This window comes from Rhinoderma darwinii, chromosome 1 (assembly GCF_050947455.1).
Source record: "Rhinoderma darwinii isolate aRhiDar2 chromosome 1, aRhiDar2.hap1, whole genome shotgun sequence".
Taxonomy (NCBI): domain Eukaryota; kingdom Metazoa; phylum Chordata; class Amphibia; order Anura; family Rhinodermatidae; genus Rhinoderma; species Rhinoderma darwinii.
Genome location: NC_134687.1, coordinates 24,981,844 through 25,001,911, shown reverse-complemented (window position 1 = coordinate 25,001,911; position 20,068 = coordinate 24,981,844). Strand labels below are relative to the sequence as shown.

Here is a 20,068-nt window from a genome sequence, read left to right as displayed (position 1 = left end):
TATGTATTTCGATACTAAGCTGCACAGCTCAGTATTGTAACACATGAATGTATGAGAGCGGGGCTGCGGCTGTGTAAGGCTGGGTTCACACGTGGCGGAGTGTTCGTTTAGACGTTGAGTAAAATTCCGCTGCGGAGCATAGGCTGCGGAGCGGAATTTGGTGTCCGCAGCATGCAAGGGATGTTGCGGAGTTGTGGCGGACTGGTTGCGGACTCATGGCGGAATTTCTCCATTGACTTCAATGGAGATTCTAAATTCCGCAATGAAGTCCGCAGCTGTCATGCACATGTTATGTGTGCTGCGGATGTGTCTTGCTTTTTTAACATGACATTTCTTCATTCTGGCTGGACCTATGTATTTCTAGGTCTACAGCCAGACTGAGGAAGTCAATGGGGCTCCCGAAATTACGGGAGCGTTGCTAGGAGACGTCAGTAAATAGTCACTGTCCAGGGTGCTGAAAGAGTTAAGCGATCGGCAGTAACTGTTTCTGCACCCTGGACAGTGACTACCGATCCCAATATACAGCAACCTGTAAAAAAATAGAAGTTCATACTTACCGAGAACTCCCTGCTTCTGTCTCCAGTCCGGCTTCCCAGGATGACGTTTCAGTCTAAGTGACGGCTGCAGCCAATCACAGGCTGCAGCGGTCACATGGACTGCCGCGTCATCCAGGGAGGTAGGGCTGGATGCCGAAAGAGGGACGCGTCACCAAGACAACGGCCGGTAAGTATGAAATTCGTTTACTTTCACTAGGGAAGGTGCTGTCCCTTCTCTCTATCCTGCACTGATAGAGAGAAGGGAAGCACTTTTTCCGCAGTCCGCAGCAGCTAGTCCGCATCAATTTACTGCACATTTTGGGCAGATCCGCAGCGTAATCCGCAACCCGGATTAGGTGCGGCATTGATGCGGACAGTTGCGGAGGAAATCCGCCACGTGGGGGCATGCCCTAATACAGCCATAGCCCCGCTCCAGAGTCCGGACAAGTACGCGCCGTCAGGATGATGTGATGCGTCCAGCGCTGCACTAATGAGCGGCGGCACTGAAGACCAAACATGGCGGCCGCACACTGAAAAACACCCCCATATTCTGTCTTCAGTACCTGCGCTCATTAGTGCAGCGCCGGCCGCATCACCTTATGCTGACCGCATGCGCACACTTGTCAGGAGCCGGGTAATGGCTGTATTACACAGCCGCAGCCCTGCTCTATAACGGTGGAGATCAGAGAAACCGCTCATCTCCGCCGTTATTCCACTAAATGCTGCGATCAATGCTGACAACACTATTCAGGGGAAAATGAGAAGGGGGGTTGCCCTTTGGATCCCGTCACAGGATATCCCTGTGACGTGATTGAGGGACATACCATATATGGGCAAACAGCCCAGGGTCTATTGAAGGACCCCAGGGCTGTCTTACCATATTTCCTATATGGAGAAGTATCCGGCACACAAACAAATGTGGTTCAATTTTTCGATTTTATTAAATTTGATGCCATGGGCAATGTGCGTGCAACGTTTCGGTTCAACGACCTTTGTCAGGCACTAGATCCCACTTGACGTATGATTCGTGAATTGTATCGCGCTGCAGTCAGTATGGCGGCTTCCCGCTTCGTTTTGGCAAGCCGCCATACTGACTGCAGCGCGATACAATTCACGAATCATACGCCAAATGGGATCTAGTGCCTGACGAAGGTCGTTGAACTGAAACGTTGCACGCACATTGCCCATGGCATCAAATTTAATAAAATCGAAAAATTTAACCACATTTGTTTGTGTGCCGGATACTTCTCCATATACAATTGGGTTGGGACCCTATTCGTGCACCTCTTTCGATCTTGTGCGCTCTGAACCAATACTTACCATATTTCCTGTTAGGGCATACGGTCTGTCCTAACAACTGCCTGTGTACCATCCATATATAGATATATGCCAGTACATTAAAGTTTAAAAATAAAGTAATATTAAATGTAAAAAAATACACATACACCTTTTTTACAGTAAACATTAAAATAAGTCTCAATACATAAAATATACACATTCGGTATTGACGCGGCCGTAATAACCTGCACAACAATTTTTTGCGTCATTTATGATGTGTACGCTGTAAAAAAAATAAAATAAAAACTGCTTTCTATCACTTAGGCCTTATTCACACGAACGTGTTTAACGTCAGTGATACGCGCGTGAAAATCATACGCGTCGCACGGACCTATGTTAGTCAATGGGGCTGTTCAGACATTCCGTGATTTTCACGCAGTGTGTGTCCGCTGCGTAAAACTCACGACATGTCCTATACTTGGACGTCAACGGGTGCGTAAAAATCACGCGCAGTACACGGAAGCACTTCCGTGTGTCGCGTGTGATTCGCGCAACAGTAGATAAAGACATGAAGGAAAAAATAAAACCACCTCCTTCATTTCTTTTTCTAAACATCAAAACCGCGTGTCATAAGGATGGCATATGCGCGAAAATCATGCAGCCACGCAGCCAACACTGATGACACACGGAACTGCAACGCGCAAAAAACGCAGCGTTCGTGTGAATAAGGCCTTATTATGAGGCACGAGGTGTGACGAATTTAACCTCCATGTGCCTCACATTAATAGTAATTAATAGTAATTAATAGTAATTAACCCCATCATTAACCCATTATGAGAAACATGATGGGGTTAATAACTATGAGGGTATGTTCACACGCTGAACAAAAAACGTCTTAAAATACAGAGCAGTTTTCAGAGAAAACAGCCTCTGATTTTCAGGCATTTTTGAAGCTGAAAATGAAGCCTCTTTTAAGGGTATGTTCACACGCAGTTTTTTCAGGCGTATTTTGGGGCATTTACGCCTCCAAAAACGCCTGATGAAACGGAAGCTGAACGCCTACAAACATCTGCCCATTGAGATCAATAGGCATTTAGTTCATACAGGGCACATTAAAAATTCATCACACCACGCGCCTCACATCAGAAAATGGAAGAACTTTTTTTTTTATTACTGTTGGCAAAGTATCGTTTTGGTATCGAAATCGCAATACTACACGAAGTATCGGTATCGAAGTCCAAATTCTGGTATCGTGACAACCCTAGCCCCTATAGCTCAATATTAGGGATCCGTACTCTGAAACTGCAAAACACCATTCTCTTGCAGCATATGTTGGATTATACCAGGGTTTTTGGTTCTTACAGATGTATGAATTTGAGAAAAACCTCCTGGTGCCTCCATATGAAAATGATGGAACATGGAGGTTTACTATGGCCACATTGCATGTCGTGTGCATTCTGTTTTTCTGTGGTGCCCATTTTTGCACAAGTGAAAACAGGAAGTGCAGCCATATATATTTGTGCTGAAACTGATATCGCAGACTTCACCCTTTAGGCCTCATTCAAACGACAGGGTTTCCCGGCCGGGTGCCGGCCGTTCATAAATCGGCCGGCACCCGGCTGCATTAGGAATAATAGACCCCTAAAGGGGCTATTCACACGACCGATTTTTTGACGGCCGGAAAAACCGGCCGTCAAAAAATAGGACATGCTCTATTTTCGGCCGGGTACCCGGCCGCCCGGCTCCCATAGAAGTCTATGGGGCCGGGTAATACACGGCCATCACCGGAATGTGTCCCGAGTGATGGCCGGGTTTTCCGTCGCTTGCGCTCTATCTCCTCCTCCTCACAGCGCAGAGTGCATGTGAGGAGGAGGATTTGATGCTATTCGGACGAATGGCTGTGCGCTGTACACTGTGTGGCAGGGCCGGGGTGTACAGCAGGTGGAGGGAGCACTGCTCTGGCTCCCTTCCCCTGCTTGTTTTAAAAGCGCCCTGGCCCGGCGACACCTTCCATGGCGCCGCTAGCAGCTGCTGCGGCTGCTACTACTGTAGTGACGCCACTATAGAAGAGCAGGGAGGTATCTCCCCGCTCTGCTATGTGCTAGCCCCATTTTAGCTCCCTGAAGGAGCGGAATCCCCGTGTGTTCGGGGATTCCGCTCCTGGACAGAGCGCTTGATGTCTCTGTCCATATCTGGGCAGTGACATCAGGGGAAACTCCTGAAGCGGAATCCCCGAACACATGGGGATTCCCCTTCAGGAGTTGTCGCTGATGTCACTGCCCAGATCTGCCCGGCCCGGAACGGATGCAAAAATAATGCAAACTGGCCGGGAAAAATGGCCGATTTTACCGGCCGATACTCGGGCGGGACCCGGTTGTGTGAATCCCGCCTTACAATAAAATGGATAATAAGGGTAAGTTCACACAGAGCGGATATGCTGCATATAAGCACACAGCTTATCCACCCTGTGGCACGGTCGGAATGTCCGCTGCGGAAAACTGCATATAAAAAAAAAAAGTTTGATACTTACATAGCCATGGCGATAAGTCCCTGTGGCGTCTTGCAGACTGGCCACCTGGGATGACATTTAATCCGATGTGACCACTGCAGCCTGTGATTGGCTGCAGAGGTCACATGGGATGAAATGTCATTTTAAGAGGCCGGCCTGGAGGAAGAAACACAGAATTCTAGGTAAGTATAAGATATATTTTTTTCCGAGTTGAGTTTTTTCAGCCGCAAATAAAATGCAACAGCTGCTATTTGTTGCGGGTTTTACCTCCCATTGCATTTAGTGTGGAAAGCCCGCAACAAACAAACAGCGATTACGCAAATACAATTGACATGCTGCGGATTAAAAAAAACGCTCCGCAGGTCAATTTGAGCATTTTTTTTCCGCTCATTATTTACTCAGCATGTGGATGAGATTTGTTCAAATCTCATCCACTCTGCTGCCACTGTATTATGCTGCAGATTTTCCGCAATGGATTCCGTTGCGCAAATTCCGCAGTATTTACACTACGCATGAATTGACCATATCAGTAACAAATAGAGGAGGGGTAGGCAAACTTTTTTGTATAGCGTGCCGATTTATAAACATAAATAAAAAGTGTGGCATGCAGTACATGAAAGTCATATAACACAAACTGATTTCTTTAAACCCTTCGCGCTCAGCGATCTAATATTCCGTCGTGCTAACCAATACGTTCGAGCTCAGCGACGGAATATTACGTTGCTGGAGTAACGGCCATTTCGGCCGTCCTCCCGACACATACAGGAGCTGTGACAGCTGCTGTCTCGTACAGCAGCTGCCGCAGCTCCTACAGCGGGGACCGATCGCCGTGTCCTCGCTGATTAACCCCTTAAAAGCCGTGTTCAATAGCGATCACGGCTTTTTAGGGATTAAGCTACAATCGCCGGCCTGCTACACGATAGCGGCTGGCGATGGTGACTATGGCAACCGGACACCAAACAATGGCGTCCGGCTATACCATCGATGGAAGCCTAGTGGGTCCTGACAAAGTCAGGACCCACTACGCTTGCTGTCAGTGAGTAGCTGACAGTTCTAATACACTGCACTACGCATGTAGTGCAGTGTATTAGAATAGCGATCAGGGCCTCCTGCCCTCAAGTCCCCTAGTGGGACAAAGTAATAAAATAAAAAAAAAGTTAAAAAAAGATGTGTAAAAATAACAAAATAAAAGTTTTAAAAGTAATAAAAGTAAAAATCCCCCTTTTCCCTTATCAGTCCTTTATTATTAATAAAAATATATAAACAAACAAATAAACTATACATAATTGGTATCGCCGCGTCCGTAACTGCCTGAACTACAAAATTATTTCGTTATTTATTCAGCGCGGTGAACGCCGTAAAATAAAATAATAATAAACCGTACCAGAATCACAATTGTTTGGTCACTTCACCTCCCAAAAAAATGGAATAAAAAGAGATCAAAAAGTCGCATGTACCGAAAAATGGTCCTGATGGAAACTACAGTTCGTTACGCAAAAAATAAGTCCTCGCACGGCTTTCTTGATGGAAAAATAAAAAAATTCTGGCTCTTAGAATAAGGTAACACAAAAAGTGAATGATTGTTTACAAAACTTATTTTATTGTGCAAACGCCATAAGACATAAAATAACTATAAACATCTAGTATCGCCGTAATCGTATCGCCCCGCAGAATAAAGTGAATATGTCATTTATAGCGCACGGTGAACGCTGTAAAAAAAATAGAATAAAAAAACAATAGTAGAATTGCTGTTTTTTAGTCACCATGCCACTTAAAAATAGAATAAAAACTGATCAAAAAGCCGCATGCACCCCAAGAAAACTACAATGGATTCCTCAAGGGGTCTAGTTTCCAAAATGGGGGGTTTCCACTGTTTTGGCACCACAAGACCTCTTCAAACCGGACATGGTGCCTAATAAAAAGGAGGCCTCATAATCCTCTAGGTGCTCCTTTGCTTCGGAGGCCGGTGCTTCAGTCCATTACCGCACTAGGGCCACATGTGGGATATTTCTCAAAACTGCAGAATCTGGGCAATAAGTATTGAGTTGCGTTTCTCTGGTAAAACCTTTTGTGTTATAAAAAAAATGTAAATAACAAAAAAAAAATGTACATTTCACCTCTACTTTGCTCTAAATTCCCGTGAAACACCTAAAGGGTTCATAAACTTTCTAAATGCTGTTGTGAATACTTTGAGGGGTCTAGTTTCTAAAATGGGGTGTTTCATAGGGGTGTCTAATATATGGGCCCCTCAAAGCAACTTCAGAACTGAACTGGAACCTAAAAAAATAAATAAATTAGGCAATACTTCGCTTCTTACATTATACTGATAATGAGCCGTGCCCACCCCGAGATGACCCCAGTTTTGACCGTTTGCATAAACGGAGACCCCTATTAGACCGTTTCAGTGCCCGGTTTTCCCAAGCATACACCCCCGAGAAGTGTATTTCTATTGATGAGTCCTTGGTACATTTTAAAGGGAGGGTTCAATTCCACGAGTACCTGCCGGGTAAGAAGGCAAGGTATGGCGTGAAGATGTATGAGCTGTGCGAGAGTGCATCAGGGTATACCTACAAATTTAGGATATATAAAGGGAAGGACACCAGTATTCAGCCCCAGAATGCCCCCCCCCCCCTTACTGGGAGTTAATGCAAAAATTGTGGGGGATTTGGTGCACCCACTGCTGGACCAGGGTTACCACCTCTACCTGGATAATTTTTATACCAGCGTCCCACTCTTCAACTGCCTCTCTTCCAGTCCTGCAGCATGCTGCACTGCTAGAAGAAATCTGAGAGGCCTCCCTAAGAGTCTGCTTGGGCAAACAAGAAGGGGTGAGAGCAGGGCACAATCCAGCAGCAACATATTGTGTGTCAAGTACAAGGACAAGAGAGATGCCACACCAGTACCCATGTACCTGTACGAGGTACCAGTACAGATTCCCCCAAACCAGACTGCATCCTGGACTACAGTAGGTACATGGGAGGGGTGGACTTGTCAGATCAAGTCCTGAAGCCCTACAGCGCTATGCGGTATAAGAAGCTGGCCGTGCACATCATACAGATGGCTTTGTACAATGCGTACGTGCTACGTCGATGTACAGGCCAGAGGGGAACTTTCCTGGAATTTCAAGAGGTGGTTATCAAGAAACTAATATTTAGGGACCAGGAAAGGGGGGGGGGCACCCAGTACTTCTGGAAGCGAGGCCACACGCATCGTACAAGGGCAACACTTTCCAGGAGAAGTTCCCCAAACTGGCAAGAAGGGAAAAAGTTAAAAGTGGTGCAAAGTCTTCTATAAAAGGGGTATAAGGGAGGACACAATATATCAATGTGACGCGTGTCCCGAAAAACCAGAGCTCTGTATGAAAGAGTGTTTTCAAATTTATCATACATCCCTTGGTTTATAATTTACCCAAATTTTACTTACCCTGATGCACTCCGCACAGCTTATCCCCCCTCGTCTTTCCCCTCTGAGCCCTGCTGTGTGCCCAGGCAGCTGATAACAGCCACATGTAGGGTATTGCCGTACCCAGGAGAACCCACATTACAGTTTATGGGGTGTAGGTCTCCGGTCAAAATGCTCACTACACCTCTAGATGAATGCCTTAAAGGAACAGTGTCATCACAAATAATTTTTTTATATGTTAAAGATGTTAGTGCTTTAATAAAAACGTTTATATTCATTTGTGTGTTTGTGTTTTACTGTTTCTTATTTTTACACTTTTTCTTCCCTATGGGGGCTGCCATTTTTTGTTCCATTTCTGTGTGTGTCGATTAACGACACACACAGACATGGAATACGGCAGCCACAGTCCCATAGGGACTGCGAACGGCTCCCGTCCCATTGACTGACGTGTACGGCGTCTGTGTGGGAACTGCGCATGCGCCGCTCCCACACAGTCCTATTCGAAATTGGCGCCGTCCGGCGCCATTTTCCTGTGGACCGGAAGTCGCGGCCGGACAGTAATATTACTACTTCCGGTCGCGGCTTCCGGACTTGTGCACATGGAACAGCGGCAGCAAACGGAGCGGACGGGCCGGAGGGAGCCGCGGCGGCAGGAGCAGGTAAGAGATTTCAATGTATGTTAGTGTTTGTGTGTGTTTACTACTGTATGTAAACCTACTACACTGTGGGTTACCTCAAAAAATGGCGACACACAGTGTAGGAGGTTAAACCTTTCAAACCCCTCGTTTATCCCGGCACTAGCCAGGATAAAGGAGGGGGGGATGCTGAGAGCTCACTAGAGCGAGGGCTTTTAACCCAATGTTGCAATGCTGCAATTTTGGGAACAGCTCCATCTAGTGACCAAAAATGGGTAGTATTATAAATTAGAAATAATTTATAATATTTCCTGACTCGTGAAAAAAATAAAAAAAATTTGAACAATGTTTAATCACCCACACACTAAATGTTTAATTTTTAAAAAAAAACCATGTTTTTCTGGCAACACATTCCCTTTAAGGGTGTAGTTTTTAAAATGGGGTCACTTCTTGCGGGTTTCAACTGTACTGGTACCTCAGGGGCTTCTGCATACATGACTTCGCACCAGAAAATCCCCAGTAGGCCAAATGGTGGTCCTTTCGTTCTGAGCTTTCCCATGGGCCCAAATGGCAGTTTATCACAACAAATGGGGTATTGCTGCACTCAGGACAAATTGCGCAACAGAATGGGGTATTTTATTTCTTGTGAAAATAAGAAATTTTCAGCCAAAACTACATATTATTGGAAAAAATTAATTTTGTTTTAATTCCCAGCCCAATCCAGCAAAATCTGCACTCCAAAGAACAAATAGCGTTCCTTTCCTTCTGAGCGCTCGCATGGGCCCAAACGGCAGTTTATCACCACAAATGGGGTATTGCCGAACTAATGACAAATTGGGCAACAAAATGGGGTATTTTGTTCCCTGTGAAAATAAGACATTTTGATCACAAATGACATCTTATTGGAAAAAATGATTTTTTTTTAATTTCACAGCCCAATTCAAATAGGTGTTGTGAAAAAACTGTGTGGTCAAAATGGTAACAAGAACCATAAATTAATTCCTTGAGGGGTGTAGTTTCCAAAATGGGGTCACTATTGGGGGATTCCTACTGTTTTGGCACCTCAACACCTCTTCAAACCTGGCATGCTGCCTAAAATATATTCTAATAAAAAAGAGGCCTCAAAATGCACTAGGTGCTTCTTTGCTTCTGGGGCTTGTGTTTTAGTCCACGAGCGCAGTAGGGCCACATGTGGGACATTTCTAAAAACTGCAGAATCTGGACAATACATATTTAGTAGTGTTTCTCTGGTAAAACCTTCTGTGTTACAGAAAAAAAATTGAATACAATTGAAATTCAGCAAGAAAAATGAAATTTGCTAATTTCACCTCCACTTTGATTTAATTCTTGTGAAATGCCTGAAGGGTTAAATAACTTTCTAAATGCTTTTTTGAATACTTTGAGGGGTCTAGTTTTTAAAATGGGGTGTTTTATCAGGGTTTCCAATACATAGGCCCCTCAAAGCCACTTCAGAACTGAACAGGTACCTTAAATAAAAGGCTTTTGAAATTGTCTTAAAAATATAAGAAATTGCTGTTTATGTTCTAAGCCTTGTAACGCTCAAGAAAAATAAAAGAATGTTCAAAAAACGATGCCAATCTAAAGTAGACATATGGGAAATGTGAACTAGTAACTATTTTGGGTGGTATAACCGTCTGTTTTACAAGCAGATGCATTTAAATTCAGAAAAATGCTATATTTTCAAAATTTTCGCTAAATTTTGCAATTTTTCACCAATAAATACTGAATATATCGACAAAATTTTACCACGAACATGTAGCCCAATGTGTCACGAGAAAACAAACTCGGAATCGCTTGGATAGGTTTAAGCATTCCGACGTTATTACCACATAAAGTGAAATATGTCAGATTTGAACAATGGGCTCTGAGCCTTAAGGCCAAAACTAGGCTGCGTCCTTAAGGGGTTAATGAAATCTCATGCAAGCAGTGATGTTGCAGTGAAGAAAGCAGTGATGTTGACGCTAGAGCTATTAATCAAGTCAAGGGGCGATGTTTTGCTAAGTTTAGGCCTAAGAGCACTTGAGGGGCTTAGGTCTCGGCATGCCAGGCATAAATGTCCCACGTTCCGGCAGCGGCACACTTGCCATAGGTTGCTGACCCCTTAAATAGGGCAAGCTGCAGGGATTCAAATCCTTATCGTTTTATATGGCAACTTTTAATTGTTGATTTTCACTTTCCTGTTGAGCACTTGAATTTTTATTGCACGTAAAGGTGTCCTTAAAAAGCCAAGAACCCCTTGTCCTGACATGACACTGCACTTTACGGCAAATCATGCTCCTGCCATAGAGGATCAGACAGGAGAACGTGCCAAGGAACATTAGGATCTTTCTTCAGCTCATTAGCTATATAGAATAATAGGACGTTGCACGATCACTTACAGACGTTTGTTTGTTTCTATGTCTGTGTTAAATACAATAAGGAAATCTTATCCTGTAGTAATAAAAACACGAGAACAAAAAGTCTTGACCGAGTCCTAACCCCTTACTGTCACCTGTGCTCCCACAATGCACTACTTTCTGGTACTAGGAAATCATGGAGAAGAAAATATTATATATTGCAAAATCAGTACCAAATAAGTTAAAGAGGCTCTGTCACCAGATTTTGCAACCCCTATCTGCTATTGCAGCAGATAGGCGCTGCAATGTAGATTACAGTAACGTTTTTATTTTTAAAAAACGAGCATTTTTGGCCAAGTTATGGCCATTTTTGTATTTATGCAAATGAGGCTTGCAAAAGTACAACTGGGCGTGTTGAAAAGTAAAAGTACAACTGGGCGTGTATTATGTGCGTACATCGGGGCGTGTTTACTACTTTTACTAGCTGGGCGTTCTGATGAGAAGTATCATCCACTTCTCTTCAGAACGCCCAGCTTCTGGCAGTGCAGACACAGCTGTGTTCTCGAGCGATCACGCTGTGACGTCACTTCCCCAGGTCCTGCATCGTGTCAGACGAGCCGGCACCAGAGGCTACAGATGATTCTGCAGCAGCATCGGCGTTTGCAGGTAAATCGATGTAGCTACTTACCTGCAAACGCTGATGCTGCTGCAGAATGAACTGTAGCCTCTGGTGCCGATGTGGCCGACACGATGCAGGACCTGTGAGTGACGTCACAGATCTGCACTGCCAGAAGCTGGGCGTTCTGAAGAGAAGTGGATGATACTTCTCATCAGAACGCCCAGCTAGTAAAAGTAGTAAACACGCCCCGATGTACGCACATAATACACGCCCAGTTGTACTTTTACTTTTCAACACGCCCAGTTGTACTTTTGCAAGCCTCGTTTGCATAAATACAAAAATGGCCATAACTTGGCCAAAAATGCTCGTTTTTTAAAAATAAAAACTTTACTGTAATCTACATTGCAGCGCCTATCGGCTGTGTTATGGAATAAATATATGTATAATGTATCTGGGGCCCCAAGGAGTGAAATGTTATAGAGGAGAGCATGTGAATGGGTATTTTAGAAAGGGTAAGAGAAGAAATAGTTTGCAGCTGCTCTGCTGTCTCTTTTGAAATTGCGAACAGATGGCAGTCAATCACTTGACCAACCCCCCTAAGCATAAAAGGGAATACCTTGTGTTCCACCAATGGGTTTTATTGAATATACAGATGACTCATATGTTATGGAATGTTTTTGTTCTGACGCTATAAAAGCGACCACTACAGTTAAATAAAGTCAGAAGTATTTTGCCTTGAGAAACGTCTCAGTGTATCTGTTACTTCTCCGAGCAGCTCGCCCCCCCCCCCACCTGATTTGAACCTGCATGGAGATCAAGGCGTAACGTGACCACAAATTGCGATCACAGAAATTGGCGCCCGAACAGGGACTTGACCAGAAGGACGGCACCCCACCTAGGGGATCTCCCGGGACTTGAATGGCGACCACCCGGACGAAGGAACGTGCAGACCACTGCTGCAGCAAGGTAAGAAGACTTAATTCTTACAAACTCTGCTCTGCACCTTCCTGTCTGGTAGGTCACCTTCCCGGTAGTACTCCTGAGGAATAGAGGGGCCACATGAGGGTATTTTTAGTGTAAAAATCTGGTCAAGTCTATATGTAATCCTACCCTCAGGATAAAGTGCCTGATCTCCATGGCAGTATTTGTATGAATGTTGTAGAAACCCAGTTTTGTGTCACAAATGCATTTTAGAATAAGGAAATTGTTTTTGGAAAAAACTTCCGATAATCCGGCAAATTACCAGAAACATGTGTACATGCTTCAGGTGACTACGGGGATTATGATAGGCTAAATTTAAGCCCGGAAATCGAAAATTTTGTGCAATCTGATAATCCGGAAAAATGCCGAAAATGTGTGTACAGCATTGAGGTACTTGCGGAGATTATCATGCACTGATTTTCAGCTCAAAATTCCAGAATTTTCTGCAATCCGATAATCCGGCATGTCAAATGAACAGCTTGATTTTACGTTTGCCTTGTTATTTGGATTAGGAATATTTGTCATATTACTGTTATGGTGTGGAGGATATCTCCTTGAGTGGTGTCTCAGACGAGGAAAGTTATAAAAGGACTGTGAAAGGGAAAGATCCTCTGGCCAGAGTAGAAGAGTTAGTACGGAAAAAAAATCTGTAACAAAATAAGAAGTATCAAGTGGATAAGTAACTGTCGAAAATAGGCAAGAAAGAAATTTGTCTATCAGGAAACTTACCCCTTGAATTACTTAGGGTGTGCCAAAAAAGGCCACCACTTACAGTCACAAGACGAGGAACTTGGTGTTCCTATTAAGGAGTTTCGAGGGGATAAGTAACTGTCTAAAATAGGTGAGGGAAAAAAAAAAAAAAAAAAAAAAAAATTCACCTATCAGGAAAATTACCCCCTACGTAACTTAGGGTCTGCCCATAGGCAACCACTTATAACTAGGTAAAATGGGGAACTTGGTGTCCCTATTACAAGATGAGCACCCACAAGGACTGACAGCCAAACAGGTAGTGGCGGAAAAAGAGGGAAAGGATGTGACAAAAGGAACGAATCAGTTAATGAAGGCATGTGGAATGGGAAAAGCGGGAAGATTAGATCTGGAAAAATGGAATGAATGTTGTGACACAAAACATGGATGGTTGAAAGATAAAAGGTTACAGGGGAAAGCAGAAGCATGGAGAAAAGTGTCAGAAGAAGTAGTACGAGGAGGTTGTCAGAGGAAATTCATATTTTATAAAGTAAAGTTTAAAGCAAAGGAAGTGATAGAAGTAGTAGCTGTTTTAATGTTGCAAATGACCTTATAGTAAATTCCCATATGGTATAATTTAGAATCAACTAGTGTGACAAGAGAAGGGGGAGGTGGAGAACAGCTGCTAGTGAGATAAGAAATGTCATCTTGTTCTTGAAATGAATGGACACAACATTGAATGCTGATATAGATATTTTGTATGACTTTGTGTCATATTGTATGTATTAGAAAACAGGACCAGCCGACGCCCGGTAATGGCGTCCGTACCTCATGTTGAGTGTGTCCTCATTGTTGGTGGGAAACCCCCTGCGCACTGTTTCCAATGGGAGAGGCTGCCCCCCCCTGCCCCTGATGTGGCCACGCCCGGCCCAACCAAATCAGTATGAAATAATCACCTTGTTAATTTTGTCATTTGTAGTGTTTTTTCTATTTACAGAAGTTCCAGTCTAGTTCACTGATGAAACAACACGTCATCATAATATAGAGATGGTGGCCGACAGATTGTACGGTTAAACATTAACATAGATAATTCCTATACAATGGTGTGATAAATGATTGCAGATACGTATGTTGTTTTGCCGGCATTGAAAGTGTTAAGATTGTGAGAGAAGAAGTGGTGAGAAGCTTTGAGTGTGTGACCCCCCTCCCTCCCCTCTAAAGTGTGCTGTGTTTGGGAGGAGGAGGAGGGGGGCTGACTGGGTGCAGTCTGCAGGGCTGATGAGACAAAGGGATTTCAATATGCACTGCTGAGATATATATATATATATATCAGTAATGTCTACAAACCGAAATACATTTCTTGTCTTTTGCGCAAGCGCTGTTGGTTATAAAAGTTACGATATTTATGTGTTATGATGTGATCAGATTTCATGTGTTTTGATAATTCAGATGTATTAAACTATAGATACTGTGAGACACGGGGTTTTGAAAATGTATGTGCCCCCCACCGTTATACTGTTTATTGGTTTGCAGTAATTAATGTTATCAGAGATAATATTTTCTGTTTTATTGAATAACTAACTACAATTGTTCTATTTTTGATTTCACACATGAGTTATGTCATTGTAAAGATCAAATGTTTGTCAGGAAAAAGTCATTTTTGTTTCAGGCTGTTGTACATTACAGGGGGTTAAATTAGTGTTATGTTGAGATGTAGTTTTGAACTCTGCTACATCACTCTCGCAGAGTCCACAAAGGGGGGAAGGGTGAAGGAACTGATCAGGTACAATTTTGGTTTATGTGTAAGAGACCATCCCCCTCCAGCAAAGTTACACAGGAGGCGATGTGACGTCACTCACACGAGTTTTTATGGATTTAGATGAGGGAGAAGGCAAAACAAAACTTGTCTGGACATTGTTAATTTGATGTAAAGTTTTTGGGAATGTTTTATTTTTATTTGTTTTTGTATTAATCAAGTATTTGCAGAACCTGATAAAAGTGAGATTCTCAAAGTATTCTGGATTATCAGCTGAATGAGGAGGAGTTGTGTTTGGTAGCGGCTTGTGACACCAATCCATGGAGTACCTCTACGCAAGCATATACTTTGTACTGGACTGAACAAAATGGACATGCCACTGCAGTTCTCACACAAAGTCATGGACCACAGCAGCGCCCGGTAGCATATTATTCAGCTAGACTAGACCCTGTGGCCCGAGGTTCCCCATCATGTGTGAAAGTTATTATTGCTGTAAATTCAATGTTAAACAAGGCCTCAGATTTGGTCCTGGCATTTCCACCACATGATATTACTGCTATTCTAACTCAAGTACAACCTAAGCATTTGTCCACTACAAGATATTTGAGATTAATTTGTGCTCTTCTTCTTCCTGAGCAGGTTACTTTACACCGCTGTACTACATTGAACCCAGCTACCTTACTGCCTTTGGAGCAAGGGGGAGAAGACGTAGGTAAAGTATGGTCACAATTTTTGCCTGAAACTGATGAACATGATTGTATGGCTCTTATGGCCCAGGAAACAGTGGGGTTCGCACATGTAAGAGATACCCCACTCCAAAACCCAGACCTAATACTCTTTGTGGATGGTTCAAGGTATTGTGTAGAAGGATCTTTTCTTACAGGATATGCAGTAACCACCGAAGATGTAGTCCTAGAAGCAGCCTCCTTACCAGCGTCCCGCTCAGCACAAGAAGCGGAGCTTAAGGCCCTGGCAGCAGCATGCCAACATGCAGAAGGAAAGACAGCAAATATATACACTGACTCTCGATATGCTTTTGGGATTGCACACGATTATGGCCCCATATGGAAGGCTAGACAATTTTTGACCTCTGCAGGTACACCTGTAAAGAATGCAGACTTTGTAAAATACTTGATGGAGACCCTGATGTTACCCACAGAAGTAGCAGTAGTAAAAATTAAAGCTCACACTAAGGTGAGTTCACCAGAGACAAAAGGGGAAATGCCCGGCAGACGAAGCGGCAAAGCAAGCAGCACAGAAGCTACCCGTGTTAGCAGCCGTATGTCAGATAAAAGATCCAGAGGAAACAAGACCAGCTGTAAGCCCGGAACTACTGCAAAAACTTCAAGGACAAGCAACAGAAGAAGAAAAAGACAAGTGGACGGCCCAAGGAGCAACGCTACGAAAAGATGGCCTCTGGCAATGCCAGAATAAACTGTGCCTGCCTAAGACAATGTTCCCAATGATGGCCCAAATAACACATGGAGCAACTCACCAATCAAAAACGGCAATGATGGACTTGGTAAACAAGGTGTGGTATGCCCCAGGGTTTAGTGTGATGGCCAGCAGTTTTACACAAGGATGCATGATCTGTGCAACACATAATATTGGAAGAACTGTAAAAGTACCACAGAAGCACACACCCAGACCTATATATATCCGTTCCAGAGACTGCAGATAGACTATATTCAATTACCAAAAGTCGGTACCTAGGAGTATGTGCTTGTTTGTATTGATCTCTTTTCAGGATGGCCAGAAGCTTTTCCAGTAACCAAAGCTACAGCCGTAGCCACAGCAAAGAAACTGATCAACGAGGTGGTGTGCAGATATGGAGTTCCAGAGGTGATCAAGAGCGACAGAGGAACTCATTACGGGTGAAATCATGAACTATGTGTTGTCAGCTCTAGGCATAAGTCAAGCCCTACATACACCATACCATCCACAAAGTAGTGGGAAGGTTGAGAGACTAAATGGGACTCTCAAATTGAAAATCCAAAAAGCAATGGTAGAAACCGGGAAACCATGGACCGAGTGTCTACCATTAGCCTTGTTCTCAGTAAGATACACGCCCACAAAAAGAACAGGTCTCAGCCCATATGAGATCTTATTTGGGTCGGCTCCCAGATTAGGATGTTATTTTCCACAGGTGCTCCAAATGCAGTATGGTAGACTAACAGATTATGTATAAACGCTGAACAAACAATTGACTAAGGTGTATGCACAAGTCTTTGCTTCCATTCCAGGTCCTGATTCAGTTGACGTATAAGCTAGAACCAGGAGATTGGGTCGTTGTCAAAAGACACGTGAGGAAGAGCCTTGAGCCACGGTTTGATGGTCCTTTTCAAGTCCTACTCGTTACAAGCACCTCAGTGAAGCTCGAAGGAAAAGGCAAGCTGGATTCACGCCAGTCATTGTAAAAAGGTTCTTCAGCCAGAAGAATGAAGATCTTTGCGGTTGTTGCGGCGGTTGTTGCGTGTGCTCTTATACAAAAAGGCAGAACTGCTACTCCTGTACACGTAATCAGTACAGAATCACTGGAACAGTTCAGGACAGTGTGGGCGAATGCCACAGTGGATAGAAAGCAGGGTAACTACACCTGTAAGGCCAATGCCCCGTGTTATACTACAAATGTGACTACAACCGAAGGGACTTGGAGAAAAGGACCACATGGAGGGACTGTGTACCTTCACATAGACAAAACAGCCAACATTAGCATACAAGAAGAGACGGCTGTTGTTTTGTTGTTATGAACCAGATTTACAGTATCTACAGAAATATACAACCAGTAAAAATAGAAATGAAATGATAAATAAGATTTATGAAAGATGCAACAAGGAGAGGCTCAACTCTACGATTGTAATAAAATAAACTGATGGGATGATATTATGTATGAATAATAGCCAAATAAGAAATAGAAGATATTTTGTATTCTTGATAACAATTTTAAGAGATAGTTTTAAGCCACATATAACAGTACAAAGTCTGGAAAGAATCGCACACACTTGTAAGAGCGCTGTAACCCAACAGCAGAAAAAGAATGTACACTTCAATATTTCCTTCCCTGAATCCCCCAGCTGTCATAGACAAAAAAGAGAATGGTATGACCCGCTATTAGGAGGGGTAGGAACGGGATTAGGAGTATTGAATGGTATACAGTTAGAAACAGTTATGAACAAATGAAACTCAGTGGGAGATGACACATCTACTGCATTAAGGATAGGTGCGTCATGGTTACCTACTACCTTTGCCGTACAGCAAAAAGGGTTAGCTATAGATGAACTGTTCCTAAATGTTTTTAATGAAAGTATGCTAACCGAATATAGAACATTACAGAATGTATCAACTTTTGTAAATTGGACAGTATGTACGCTTAAAACGATGTGGCAACAAGAACAGATGAATAATTTTAAGAATAAATTGTTTAGTAGTCATGTTAGGCAATGGACAGACATTCTGCCCGTAGGAGAGAGAAATGATACGTGGTTATTGTTACAGCCTGAGTATACTGAGTGTACACCTAGATGGTGTGCAGGAAGACTAATAGCATTCAATGTGAAAAATCCTACTCTATTATGCAAATTTATTGTTATGCCAATGGTAATGATTGATCCGGTGACATTATTAGGACAATATTGGATGCCAGAAATAAAAGGAACACACATAGACTCTCAAAATAAGACGAGGAATATAGATTTGTGCCAATTAACAGAGCAAGGATATGTATGTAATCAGCAGTCAGGGATATATGAACCCTGTCTAATGCAGCACCAGGATAATGTATGCGCACTCACTATAATCCCAGAAGCTAACCTACAGGTTTATATTGAAGTAGGTCCACAGCATGTATGCTTAATAACTAACGACAAGCAGACCCTTAGCCAGTTTAATCTCATAGGACCATTTTCAGGATGTCTATACAATGTGACGCATTTGACTTGGGGGAACCAAACTATAGTGTTCCTGCCTACTTTAGAAGAAATAATGTCCACTGTATGGGTACCTGAACCTTTGCCCTATGGAAATTTTAGTTTGCCACTGGAAGAGTTAAAACAAGTGTTACAAAAGTCTAAAGACGTAAAGAAATTGATAGCAGCCCATAATGTAACTCTAAGTAAAGTGAAAGTATTGGCTACAATAGCAGCTAGGGAAGTAATAAATTTATCGTCAGCAATAAAAGATGCCAGTGCCCATCACTGGTATGACATATTTACAGGATTTTCCCCCACTGCCACTAAGATACTGCATGTGTTATTCCAACCCTTGATATGTTTCATAATATTGTTTATATTGCTTACATGTTTCAATTGTTATACATTTTGCAAAATAAGGGAAGCATTCAAACAGAGGCCTATACATTATGATGAAAGAGTGTTGTGAGATTACCCCACCTACATACCTGTGTGAATCAAGTGAAGAAATGGATCGAAGCCTTGCTATCAGGAGATAGAAGTAGCATTGGAATTTAGGTGTTGGTAAAATCACAAAAGGAGGGATTGTTATGGAATAAATATATGTATAATGTATCTGGGGCCCCAAGGAGTGAAATGTTATAGAGGAGAGCATGTGAATGGGTATTTTAGAAAGGGTAAGAGAAGAAATAGTTTGCAGCTGCTCTGCTGTCTCTTTTGAAATTGCGAACAGATGGCAGTCAATCACTTGACCAACCCCCCTAAGCATAAAAGGGAATACCTTGTGTTCCACCAATGGGTTTTATTGAATATACAGATGACTCATATGTTATGGAATGTTTTTGTTCTGACGCTATAAAAGCGACCACTACAGTTAAATAAAGTCAGAAGTATTTTGCCTTGAGAAACGTCTCAGTGTATCTGTTACTTCTCCGAGCAGCTCGCCCCCCCCCCCACCTGATTTGAACCTGCATGGAGATCAAGGCGTAACGTGACCACAAATTGCGATCACAGCTGCAATAGCAGATAGGGGCTGCAAAATTTGGTGACAGAGCCTCTTTAAGTGAAGGATTTACAAAGTTAGGCTAGGTTCACCTCTGCGTTCGTAATTCCGTTTTTCTGTTTCATCATAAGAACAGAGAAACAAAAATAACGAAATTCCAGCCAAAAAAAAATGCAGCAATTCCGCAGCATGAGGACGAGCCCTAAGACTCTTGCACACAGAATCTATACAGGACCGTATTACGAAATAAGTATGCCACTATAAAGAATCAGAGGTACCAGGAGGTACAGTATGGGCCCAAAGAATATGGATCTATACAACAAGGATCAATGATATGGCTTTGTTCGCAAAGCCTAAATTGTTAGCAATCATCTACATACGCCAACCTGTTGGTTTT

The 20,068-nt window shown here is 43.0% G+C and overlaps 1 protein-coding gene and 1 long non-coding RNA gene across 9 annotated transcripts in view; one reads left to right on the top strand and one right to left on the bottom strand.

The window, feature by feature from the left end:
* The window catches only part of REEP1 (receptor accessory protein 1), a 219,947-nt gene that overhangs the window by 87,049 nt on the left and 112,830 nt on the right, over window positions 1-20,068 (top strand). The gene's annotated exons all lie outside the window — the stretch shown is intronic.
* The window catches only part of LOC142749052 (uncharacterized), a 52,077-nt gene that overhangs the window by 31,104 nt on the left and 905 nt on the right, over window positions 1-20,068 (bottom strand). The window lies entirely within an intron of this gene.